Source organism: Dermacentor albipictus, chromosome 2, assembly GCF_038994185.2.
Source record: "Dermacentor albipictus isolate Rhodes 1998 colony chromosome 2, USDA_Dalb.pri_finalv2, whole genome shotgun sequence".
NCBI lineage: Eukaryota > Metazoa > Arthropoda > Arachnida > Ixodida > Ixodidae > Dermacentor > Dermacentor albipictus.
The window spans coordinates 48,159,487-48,172,688 of record NC_091822.1 but is presented as its reverse complement, the minus strand read 5'-3'; positions in this window follow the sequence as shown (position 1 = coordinate 48,172,688).

Genomic DNA, 13,202 nt, shown 5'->3' with positions numbered 1-13,202 from the left:
TGATGATATGCAATTTCCATGAAAGGTCGGATGTAAGATGCAAGCCTAAGTACTTATGACACCGCATGGAGCAGTGAAACGTTGTCTGTGGAATACGCGAAGTTAGAAAGTGACTGTTTGCGAGGGAAGAAAATTCTTTTGCACTTATTCGACTTCAACGTCATAAGCCACTCATCACACCAGGCATAAAAGAGGTTAAGGTCCTTTTGGAGGATCAAATCCTCGTCATAGACCTCATATATCATCGCCATAATTTTATTATACAGATGTTACGCAATTTAGAGCGACTATTTTTAAGGTCCCTTCACAGCCACGTCACACCAACTTCGTAGAACTCATAACTACACTGCGAACTGATTACCATAGACATGGCGCCCATTGGCCATACTTGGTCCTTGCGCCATTAAACATCAAACATTCATTCATTCATATATTCGTAGCGCCTCCTCCCTTCAGAAAATGTCGCTGTGATTGTTTCGTATAGTATCTGCCTCTAAGACTTTGTATTTCAAGGGCTCTGTTGAGGCAGTAGTGCTCTAGGCTGTTTTAGCATCTCTCATATTTTGTATGTTGCATCATTCTTTCCCAATACATATTAGTGTTCATAGTGCATGCCAGTAATCCCTAAATTTATTAATTATATTTATTATAAATTACATTATTATTATAATAAATGTCCTAACTTCATTAGGCGCACATATTATGCAATTTACACCAACTCCTTTAAGCGCCTTTGCAGCCACGCCACACGAACCTCACAAGACCCATCGGACCACTACAAACTCATTAACACTAGCATGGCACTCTTTGGCCATACCTGGCCCTTGCGCCATTAAACGTTCATTTAATCGCACAATATTCAGCCGTATCGACACGGCAAAGTCCGCTTTATACCGCCGCTTTTGAAGAAAAAGGCCGCCAATTCAGCTGTAATCGATAGTTCCTTGTAGCGCGGAGCGTTAAAAGCAATCTTCGTTGCATTAATGAGAAAGGTAGAGCAGACTAATGTGGAAATATGGTGTGTTGTAACGACCGTAGGCTGTCTGACGAAAACAGGTTTTGTTTGTGCACAAGTGCATGTGAATTCACGATCTTGAGAATGCCCATCTCATTTTATAGTACTACTACACCTCTGCAATATGGTGGGCTCCCTTACAGAGTCCAAGTATGGCCCACTGTTATAAGGAACACCTTATTAGCAACAAATGTTATAATGGTAATAAAGGTAATATTAAGGATTCTGTTTGCTCTTCATGGGCAATGAAATAAATTTTTTATTTTCCATCAGATGCTATAGATGGAGGGGCTACAGAAAAAAGCTGCCACTTGGCGGCTTGACGACTCCGCAGACCCATATATAAGGCAGCGTCTAAACAGCACTAGAGCATAAAAAAGCGATAAACAAATCAAGACACTTGATCAAAGAAAAATAAAGGAAAGTCCTGAGCCAGACCAAACACAGTCAACAAAAAAGAATGAACAAGCGATAAGCATGTCAAGACACTTGATAAATGCAGAAGAAAAGAAAGTCTTGAGCTAGATAAAACAAACACCCGAATAGATGAAATCACGTTAGTCAATGAACAAACAGGTCTCTAAATGTAACAGTGGAAAAACTAAATAAATCAAAATTCAGTGACTGATAATAGCTTAAAAGAGATGGCAGAGAAAAACACAAACGCTCCATACCAGAATTCAAGCGTGGTACAGCAGCCTTCCAGTTTTCTCCATGTCTAGTATTATAACATTTATCATTTCTTTCTAAATGTGCCAAGGCATCGAGGCTATGAATATTTTTCTTCACTTCATATTTAAACCGAGCACTCAAACGGTAGCGGTATAGCTTGTCAGCTGTAATAACATGTGCCCTGCAAAAGAATTCCACAGTGGTTGCATTATAACAAGCATTGCACACGTGGCGCAGATACCGTTTTTGCATATGGAATATTTTTTTTTTGTGTTAGAGAAAGTAGTTCTGCCCCAGACAAGTTGGCAATAGTTGACGTGTGGATAGAAAGAATTATAGACCAATATTTATGTTCTAGTACAAAGCATGTACCGGAGATGACCGACTACACCAGTTATTCGAGCAAGTTTGGCTAATAGAAAATTCACATGCGGTTCCCAGGACAGATTGGCAGTGAATATAACACCAAGACATTTAAACTGGTAAACAATGTCAACAGGATGAGAGTTTAAAACCATATCGGCATGAGGAGGAACAGGTTTATTTTTCGGCCGGAAGACAACTGCTTTTGTTTTATTTTCGTTAATCTTCATGTAATTGGATAAGGACCGTTGCTGCAGTTTCACTATGGTATCATTGCAATCAGTGATAAGTTTATCGATGTTATTACCAGAAAAAAATATGCTGGTATCATCTGCATATATAATAAATTTGGCGTTCTGATTAATGTTAACAATGTCATTTATATCCAGGTTAAATAGCAAGGGGCCCAATATGCTGCCTTGTGGAGCACCACAAGGCAGTGGCAGCACTCGTGATCGCGTGTTGTTTATTTGGACAACTTGACATCAATGAGATAAATATGATTGCAATAAGTCTAATCCACACCCTCCTATATCGTAAAAGTCCCGCTTTTGCAGCAGAACATCATGATTCACGAGGTCGAATGCCTTGGAAAAATCGACAAATGAGCTGAGTACTATTGCCGTGCGTTCAAACTGAGTCCCAATATACTCTTTCTGGTGAAGCAGAGCTAATTCTGTAGACATATTCTTCCTAAACCCAAACTGGTGTTTCGTTATTATTTCGCAGTGATGAACAAACTTTACAAGCCTACAGTGTAATATTTTTTCAAGGGGCGTAGAAAATATAGGTAAGATAGACACCGGACGGTAATTGCCCAATTCATTTCGGCTTCCCTTTTTATAAGCACTACTACTTTTTCGGTTTGCATTTGCACTGGAAATGTCGATGTCGTCAAACATTTATTAAAAATATGCGTTAAAACTGGTGCAATAACATCTGCGACATAATTTACTGGTTTTACTTGAATTTCGTCGATGTCTGTGCTGCTGCGTGCTTTAAATTTTTTATTGAAATTACTTCGTGTACATTCACTGGCTGTAGAAATATTGATTTTTCATTACGCGTGCTGATATGTTGACATGCATTTGAGGAGCTTCCTGGCGTATTAATATTTGTAAAAAAATTATTGAAAGCATCAGCCAGTTTCGCCTCGTGCAAAACTTTGGCATCAATCGTTAGTTTAAAAATGCAGGTACGTTGGTTATCGCGACGCAATAGCGTGTTTAATTTGTCCCAGAGCAACTCACTTGGCGCATTTTTGTCGTCCAAAAATCGTGAGAAGTAATCGTTACGTGCAGCACGCAGTTGTTTCGTGAGTTGGTTCCGATACCGTTTAAAGACGGCCAAATCATCAGGATTGCGGCTGTTTAAGAACTGTCTGTAGAACTTATCTTTTACTCTCATTTGTTGGTACAGTTCATGTGACCCATGGCTTTCGAACTTTGCTACTCTTCTTGCGTCTTTTAACAGGAAAATGCGCATTGTACAAGAATTTGAAGGTATCTAAAACACATGGTAATCATTTTTAGCATCATGTATATTCAGGAATTCACGCCAGTCTATTTGAAGCAGCTCATTCCTAAACGCGTTAAGAGCCGTATCGGTTACTGGCTGGTAAGGACTGTCAGCAGACGAACAGTTTAGAGTGCGGGCAACTTGTAAACAAAGGAACACGGGAAGATCACTACTGGAACATGATAGGCCACCAGCTATTATATTATGCGATGAGAGGTTTGTTATGGACATGTCTAGTACTGACTCGCATTCAGTTGTTATTCTGGTTGGTTCTTTAATAACGTTGTCATATCCATATGACAAGAGAAGGTTGTTAAAATTTGTACTAGTAAGTGTGTTCACACCCATATCAATATTATAATCACCTGCGGTGATCAGCTTATACTAGTTTTCTACAACAAATGCAAGAAAGCCTTCATAAAAATAAAAAAACGTTGAAGTATGCCCATTCGGCAGCCGTTAACAGACCGAATATATTTCCTTATCTGCAATTAAAGTTAATACTTCAGTCTGCAGTCACTATGCTAAATGAATCAAGCAGTTCACAGTCCATTTGTTCCAAAGTGAATTGCAGTGTCACCTCCGTGACCACAAGGGCGGTTGATGTAGTACGTATTGTAGCCTTTCATTCTGAAAACGTCATTCTCGGTCGTGCTCCCTGTTTCGCTTAACATAATAACAGAAAAGTTAAAACAAAATTTACTGAAGAATTCTAAACAAAATATTTTGTTGCGGACAGATCTTGCGTTTAGGTGTACACATTTTAGTACGGAAGCCCTAAAATTAGATACCATCATGTTCAGGTCATCGGGTGAGTAAAAGGTGTGCTCATACATCTTTGTCCTCTTCCTTTAAGTATAGCACTTAGTACACACTTCATTTTGGCTGAAGGCGATGAAGGTCCTCGAGGCAACTAATATGGATTGCGTTTGCCCCCATCTGTCATTCGCACAAGAACCTTCACATGGGTATCCCGTACATATTTGAACTTGGCATCTTTCACCAAATTTTTTGTTGCCAGAAGCAGTTGTCGGTTGTGTCTGGTTAAGTTATTTTAGGTGAAGTTTGGCTTACTGTCTTTTAGGTTGTTCTTCTTACTCAACCACGATTACCTGATCGCCTGCCTTGTGAAGCACACGATTATGCCGGGTATCTTATCTTTCTGAGCGGGCAGCCTGTATGCAGAGACAATGTCCTGCTCAACGAGATGAGGCGCCTTGAGCTTATCGGCAACCTCATTCAATATCGTGAGCAAGTTTTCATCTTTCGGAGAAGGAACACCATGAACTTCCGAATTAAGCTGCCTATTTCTAAACACAAGATCATTTACTTCTCGTCGAAGTTGTACCTGAGCTGATAAGTTGTTTTGACCCCTTTCCTCCAGTTCTTGCACCTTTTTTTCTGAGCACTCTAATCTCATTTTCTTGCACACCGATTATGTTTTTTAAATCTTCAAAAATGGCAAACATGTGCGTGATAGATTCTTCTATGGCGTCCACCCGAGATACGAGCACTGGTAGGCTTTCAAGCTTCAGATTAATAGATGTAAGGATAGCCTTTATATCTGCATCGGTCTTGCTTTTATCACTGCAGCTACCATGTGGCGCCGGGCTCAGACAATCTTCGCATCGCTACGCTTTCTTTGCAGCGTCAGATTTTCCTTTGAAAGACTTTTCCGCCAGCCCTGCACATTTTCAGAAATGGTACTCGTGTGCGCACTCTGAACAAACTGCGCCTCCTTCGCTCTCAAGACCACATTACAGGTGCAGCAGACGTTAGACAAGGTTTTCACTGCGACAAGATGTCGCTAGAACCAACACATGAAAGTACACAACAGGTCTTTGGCAGCGACCGCAGCACAAGCATCAAGGAGAATGAGTACAAACTAACTGGCACAGTTTCGGCAGCAGAGTAAGTGGTTATGTTCACTGGGTGATGCTGCCACTGCCAAATGAAACGCTTCGACAGGTGCTTCCAATTTATATACGGTCGATGGATCCGTCAGGGGCGCAGGCGCACTGCATGCTTACAGCGATGATAGCAGCAGTGATTTCGTACGAAGCCATGTATCGCATAACATATCGCAAGCAATGTATCGCATAGCAGCACATTGCTAGTATGGGAAGCGTTGGATTTCTATGGCACTTGATGGCAATCCACTAGGTACCCGATTTTTTTTTTGGTGAAACACTGCGCAGATGCAGCGGTGCCAAGCTGGTACAGAGTTGCACAGCAAGCAAGAACACAGCTTCACTTCACATTTCCGTGCAGCGAGTGGTATATTAGCTGCTGTGTGTATGTACTGCAGGCTTTCGACAATGACATCTTCGCTTCATGCAAATTGACAAGCTCACACGGAAGCCATTACTGCCAAGTCCTGCCACACACAATCAGATGAGGAAAGCCATGCAGTGAAGAGGCAAAAACACACGGTGTGCGGACAAATTCACATTCGTGACCACAAAGGTGAGAAAGAGAGAAACACTTTCAGCACTGCACAGAACTAAATATCAGGCACACAAGCCTCGAAGTAGGCAGCTTAAGAGATAGTTAGTATTGTTTTGTAAACTTCACAAATATTATTGAAGGCCACAGCCTACCAATTGATCTGTTTTCAGCAAATAGGGATTTATGACTGATTTGGTTAAACATTCTATAGCAACATTGTGGCTACGAGACATGCTGCTCCAGATGGCTGTGCCTTAAGATTGACCACTTGATTTACAAGCAGCAGGAGCTTCGTTCACATGTTTGTTGCACTCCATCTCCACCAGAATATGATTGCGATCAACCCCGCAGAAAAATTATGACCACTGACCCCTAATGCCATGTACACAACATGACCCGCCGTGGTTGCTCAGTGGCTATGGTGTTGGGCTGCTGAGCACGAGGTCGCGGGATCGAATCCCGGCCACGGCGGCCGCATTTTCGATGGAGGCGAAATGCGAAAACACCCGTGTGCTTAGATTTAGGTGCACGTTAAAGAACCCCAGGTGGTCAAAATTCCCGGAGTCCTCCACTACGGCGTGCCTCATAATCAGAAAGTGGTTTTGGCACGTAAAACCCCAAATATTATTATTATGTACACAACATGAGCATGAGTCACGATGATTTTCTCTTTCTAATCACTTCGAATTTCCAAGTAGCAGCTCGTCCTTATGTAGTTTGCTTGCTATCCACAATCATACTTTAATCTATGACAGAGGTATCAAAACAAAAAATGCATATTGTAAGCACTATTAACGTACTTCGTCTAATCGATGATGTTGGTTGAAGTCAGACGAAAAGATGACAATATCGTCCAGATAACACAGGCAGGTCTTCCATTTTAGACCATGAAGTACGTTGTCTATCATGTGCTCAAACGTGGCAGGAGCGTTACAAAGGCTGAAAGGCATCACGTTAAATTCATAAAGTCCGTCTGGTGTAGCGAATGCGGTCTTTTCTTTGTCAGTCTCGTTCATCGGAATTTCAGAATATCCTGATCGAAGATCAAGGCTGGAGAAATACTCTGCCCGTTGTAGTGTGTCCAAAGCGTCGTCAATTCGAGGTATTGGATATACGTTCTTGCGTGTGATCTTATTGAGCGCTCGATAATTGACGCAAAAGCGAACGGAGCCATCTTTTTTCTTTACCAAGTCCACGGGAGAAGCCCATGGGCTAGATGAACATCGTATTATCTTCCGCGCAAGCATGTCGGCAACCTGTTGGTCAATTACCTTTCGTTCGGACGGCGATACACTATAGGGACGTCATCGTATTATAGCGGAACCATCGGTTTCGATGCGGTGTGTAGCCGCAGGAGTTTGGCTTTGGACTGCGCGGCTGTTAGGTCAGAACCCAGAACGGCTGGAGGAGGGAAAGAATCATCCAAACCTGAGGTTGGCGCTGGCGATGAAGAAGGGCAAAGCATGTCTAAGAGATACATTGAGTGTCGGCGAGGGTTGCCACAGTCTTCCCTTTGGGCAGCATCACAGGATCTGGGGTCGTATTGCAAGCAGACAGGAGTGCGCGGCCACATGAAAACCGGACGAGACAGGTGGCAAGGATAATTGCGCGAGAAGTACAGCGGGAAGAAGGGGCGACTAGGGCATCTCCGTCGGCCATCTGACTCGATGTTACGGCTACAACGTCTTCGTGACCAGGACGCAGGACGTAGTCTACAGCGATGGCCAAGTTCATTCATGAAAGTGACGAGTCCGTAACAGGCGCAAGCGCTGTATCCGTGATATTGACAATTTCCCCCCTACATGAAATGACGGCTGAAGCAGAGCTTCAGATCCGTCGTACTGGATAAAGGGGCGCACCAAGAAGCTCTGAAATTTTAGGTACCTCGGCCCAGTCGCAGGATGATTACTGCAGCTAGGGCCAACAAAAGAGACCTATGACTAACCTAGAATGTCGAGCCTGTCCTTGGCGATGTCAAGGTTGGCCCTCATCCTGTCCTTCAGGGTGCTTTCCCACTGCCAAGAAAGACCTGCATTTACCAACATATATGTCAGAAGCGAACTTTGTAACGCCGAATTCCTCCACAGGCTCTCGGTGAAGAAAAGAAGGTATAGTCTCGCTTGACGGGTGAAGCATTCATAGTGATTACAAATTAGCAGCCAACTATGCAAAGTAACGGTCACAGATATGCCCTCTTTATATATACCAAATGTATATATATTCAAATCTAGGCCGACAGTTCTTTCAAATAGTAACACTCTAGGTTTGGCTTGGACTCGAGGATTTTAGAAAACGCCCGTGTTTCTAACCGAAAATGATAAATGTGATCCCTAGCTCGCGCCATCCAGAAAAGTCAGTATCGCAGCCGCTACTAGCCCGGCCAGTAGCAGACTGAATGACACCACCAATGTCGTCATTTTCACCTGTGTCGTATCGGAACTGGTTCTATGGTATCGGCGTACTGCGTGGCGTATCGGCGTACTGCGTGCGCTTAACACATTATAGGTCATGGCGTTCTTTGGCCATACCTGGCCCTTGCGCCACTAAACAATACACATTCATTCATTCATTCATTCATTCATTCATTCATTCATTCATTCATTCATTCATTCATTCATTCATAACTTACACGCACCTATACACCCCGCCTCAATACTCGGAGATAACCCGCTAGTGCCATTTACTGACCTGTTCAGCTTTCTAGACGAGAACGGTTTTTTATACAAACTCTAAGGTAACGCAGCTTTCCCTGCTTGAACATTTGATTTCTAAATATCTTGTGGCTGGCGCAGCATGGCCTTAGTCGCTTTCCATTAAACCTGAATTAATTAACTCCTCCAAAACGATGCGCGGCACTTTAGCATTGCACTTACCTTTCTAAACGAGCGCTACAATCTACTAAAGCAGTTGGCATGCGCTGTTCCATTTTCTTTTTCATTAATTTTATTGGTCATGGTTAACCTGACGTGACCGTGCTGTACCGAATAATGTAAACAAGTTTTTTTTTTCGTTGCTGGACACAAATCACAGTTTCACCTTTTTAGAAATTGCAAATGTTTGATTCGATATTCAACGGTCATTTTTCTCAAGCACTCAGAGCACCCATGTGATCTTTATTCCAAGAATAAATAAAATCGCAATACATAAATAAGTAATATAGAATTAACATAGAAGTGAATAGAAGAACATCTTTACTCGACGCAACAATTAAAGAAAGTAGAATTCGCAAAGTTGAAACTGCGGCATGCAATGCCTCAAAGAAATAAATTCATGTGGTTCTCAATATAGTTAACAAAGACGGATTGTGGAAAAGATATATCAACCTTCTTTTCCCATAAATTAAACAACCATGCAGAGTTTCGCATGAAAATATATATATGTATAAGCGTTTTTTTTTTCCTTCCTTTTTTCTATATTTATATAAACTGCACGATGGCGCACTTAGCGGTGCGCCCGAAGATTCATAGCGTGCGGCTTCTGAGTCTGCGGCCGCTTCGCTCCGTGCGGTGCCTCGGCGTCGCGTTCGAGGTGTGCAAGGACCTGGTCAACCACAAATTGCTCGGCCGACGGGTAAGACAGGATCGCGTTCATCCAGGCGGCCAGTCGGTCGCGAGAAGTGGACGGCTCACCGACCTCGGCGACCTGCTTTGTCTTGGGCAGCTTCTGGAGCAACTTCTTCAGCAAGTAATGAAGCCACAGCACGTTGGTATGCGGCCGAAATGCTTCCTAATCACCACTGCGAGAAAAAAAAAAGCAATAGAGTAAGGTGTGTCGTGGATTGCTTACTAAACTTGAAAATGGTCGGTGGTCTGCAAAGAACAAGTGCAGCGCAAGAAAAAAGAAAGGTGGCAAGGACACGAATAAGCCCACACCGACATGCGATACATTCAAGCTAGCGCGTTTGCCTTCTGCTTTTTCCGTTCGTGTTTTTATTTGCGCTATTCCTTGCATCGCCATTTATCGCCTTTCTGACATCTGTAAGGATGCAAGTTCAAATTGTCATTTTTCTTTATTTCAGTGCCTATCAGTACAGTTCTCTTCCTTATTTTGAGTCATTTTCATCAGTGTTTCGGCTCATACGAAAGTGAAATGAAGGAGACAGAAAGGAAATGCTTTCAATATACCTACCTGAACTAAACGTTGTACATTCATTAATTGATGGAGCTATCGACCTAATCCAATTCGCTGATCGACGTCCATGCCTGTTAACATTTGCGCTATGATGGCTGGAGGACGCCATATTGTTATTTATGGCCAATCAATAAAGCACATGCCGTTGCGCTTATTTAGACCAAGTTTCGAGCACATGGTTGTATATTCACATCTTCGGATATTCAAATGTATTGCACTGGAAGTTGTCAAAGTGCCAGAAAAGAGTCACCGTAAAAAAAAAACGAGCGCTGCCGGCGCTCAGAATATCACCCGACCTGTCACCGCACTCGACTGGTCCGGGCGACTCTATTTAGTCGGCTGTCGCGACATGGCGCAGCTTAGGAACTTTAGCGGCTGCAGTTGGGCGGCCTTCCGAGTTGTAGACGCCTACGACAGTGGTTAAATGAAGAGGGATTCTTCGTCTGTGCGATGGCACCTGGAGACCAAGCACCCCGCGTAGCGGGCAGAGGCCCGGCCTCTGGCGTCCAATAAAGCGAGACACGTATCGGTTTTCTTTCGCGTTGGGAACGCCAGCTGGCACGTGCAAGACGTCCGTCTCCCCAGGACGGCCACTAACTTTGCGGGCATGGTGTAGCCAGTGCTGACTTCGCCGCAGTAGGCGCTCTGCTGGCTCGGATTCTTCAGTGCCTTAGTTTCCACGGAGCTCTCGCACGTTCTTGTAGGATTAGCGGTGTTGTAAGAAAGAACATGCATTGTGACGAAAAACACGGTGGGCTGCGCAAATGCGAATGCGTGGATAGCTTAGGGCACACTTTCACAACGCATGAAAGCAGCAGGATCAAAGCTGTGCTCATTGCAGTGCGTTCATCAGTATTGGCGCGTTAACTATAAAATGTGTCGGGTAGATCATTGAAGCAAAATCAAAGAAAAACGCAGTTCCAGTGGTGGTTTATGTGTTTAGTGTGTTCTCACAACTATACGTACGCATACAATTCCATACCCTGGACACGACCGTATCCGCTAAGCATCCGACTCGTGTAACCGGCTGTCTCCGATGAGCGCAAATCGAGATCAAGTCATGGGACAGCGTGTGCGTGTGCGTGTGTGTGTGGTGACTGGACGAACGTTTCCGGGGGAGGACCGCCTATTTATAAACTTGGAATCGGGGGAGGACCGACTATTTATAAACGGCTGTTGTGCGGATGCTCAGGACACTCCCTCGAGCAGTCGTGTTAGACTGAGGCACTCCCTCGAGCAGTCGTGTTAGACTGAGGCACTCCCTCGAGCAGTCGTGTTAGACTGAGGCACTCCCTCGAGCAGTCGTGTTAGACTGAGGCACTCCCTCGAGCAGTCGTGTTAGACTGAGGCACTCCCTCGAGCAGTCGTGTTAGACTGAGGCACTCCCTCGAGCAGTCGTGTTAGACTGAGGCACTCCCTCGAGCAGTCGTGTTAGACTGAGGCACTCCCTCGAGCAGTCGTGTTAGACTGAGGCACTCCCTCGAGCAGTCGTGTTAGACTGAGGCACTCCCTCGAGCAGTCGTGTTAGACTGAGGCACTCCCTCGAGCAGTCGTGTTAGACTGAGGCACTCCCTCGAGCAGTCGTGTTAGACTGAGGCACTCCCTCGAGCAGTCGTGTTAGACTGAGGCACTCCCTCGAGCAGTCGTGTTAGACTGAGGCACTCCCTCGAGCAGTCGTGTTAGACTGAGGCACTCCCTCGAGCAGTCGTGTTAGACTGAGGCACTCCCTCGAGCAGTCGTGTTAGACTGAGGCACTCCCTCGAGCAGTCGTGTTAGACTGAGGCACTCCCTCGAGCAGTCGTGTTAGACTGAGGCACTCCCTCGAGCAGTCGTGTTAGACTGAGGCACTCCCTCGAGCAGTCGTGTTAGACTGAGGCACTCCCTCGAGCAGTCGTGTTAGACTGAGGCACTCCCTCGAGCAGTCGTGTTAGACTGAGGCACTCCCTCGAGCAGTCGTGTTAGACTGAGGCACTCCCTCGAGCAGTCGTGTTAGACTGAGGCACTCCCTCGAGCAGTCGTGTTAGACTGAGGCACTCCCTCGAGCAGTCGTGTTAGACTGAGGCACTCCCTCGAGCAGTCGTGTTAGACTGAGGCACTCCCTCGAGCAGTCGCGTTAGACTGAGGCACTCCCTCGAGCAGTCGCGTTAGACTGAGGCACTCCCTCGAGCAGTCGCGTTAGACTGAGGCACTCCCTCGAGCAGTCGCGTTAGACTGAGGCACTCCCTCGAGCAGTCGCGTTAGACTGAGGCACTCCCTCGAGCAGTCGCGTTAGACTGAGGCACTCCCTCGAGCAGTCGCGTTAGACTGAGGCACTCCCTCGAGCAGTCGCGTTAGACTGAGGCACTCCCTCGAGCAGTCGCGTTAGACTGAGGCACTCCCTCGAGCAGTCGCGTTAGACTGAGGCACTCCCTCGAGCAGTCGCGTTAGACTGAGGCACTCCCTCGAGCAGTCGCGTTAGACTGAGGCACTCCCTCGAGCAGTCGCGTTAGACTGAGGCACTCCCTCGAGCAGTCGCGTTAGACTGAGGCACTCCCTCGAGCAGTCGCGTTAGACTGAGGCACTCCCTCGAGCAGTCGCGTTAGACTGAGGCACTCCCTCGAGCAGTCGCGTTAGACTGAGGCACCCCCTCGAGCAGTCGCGTTAGACTGAGGCACTCCCTCGAGCAGTCGCGTTAGACTGAGGCACCCCCTCGAGCAGTCGCGTTAGACTGAGGCACCCCCTCGAGCAGTCGCGTTAGACTGAGGCACCCCCTCGAGCAGTCGCGTTAGACTGAGGCACTCCCTCGAGCAGTCGCGTTAGACTGAGGCACTCCCTCGAGCAGTCGCGTTAGACTGAGGCACTCCCTCGAGCAGTCGTGTTAGACTGAGGCACTCCCTCGAGCAGTCGTGTTAGACTGAGGCACTCCCTCGAGCAGTCGTGTTAGACTGAGGCACTCCCTCGAGCAGTCGTGTTAGACTGAGGCACTCCCTCGAGCAGTCGTGTTAGACTGAGGCACTCCCTCGAGCAGTCGTGTTAGACTGAGGCACTCCCTCGAGCAGTCGTGTTAGACTGATGA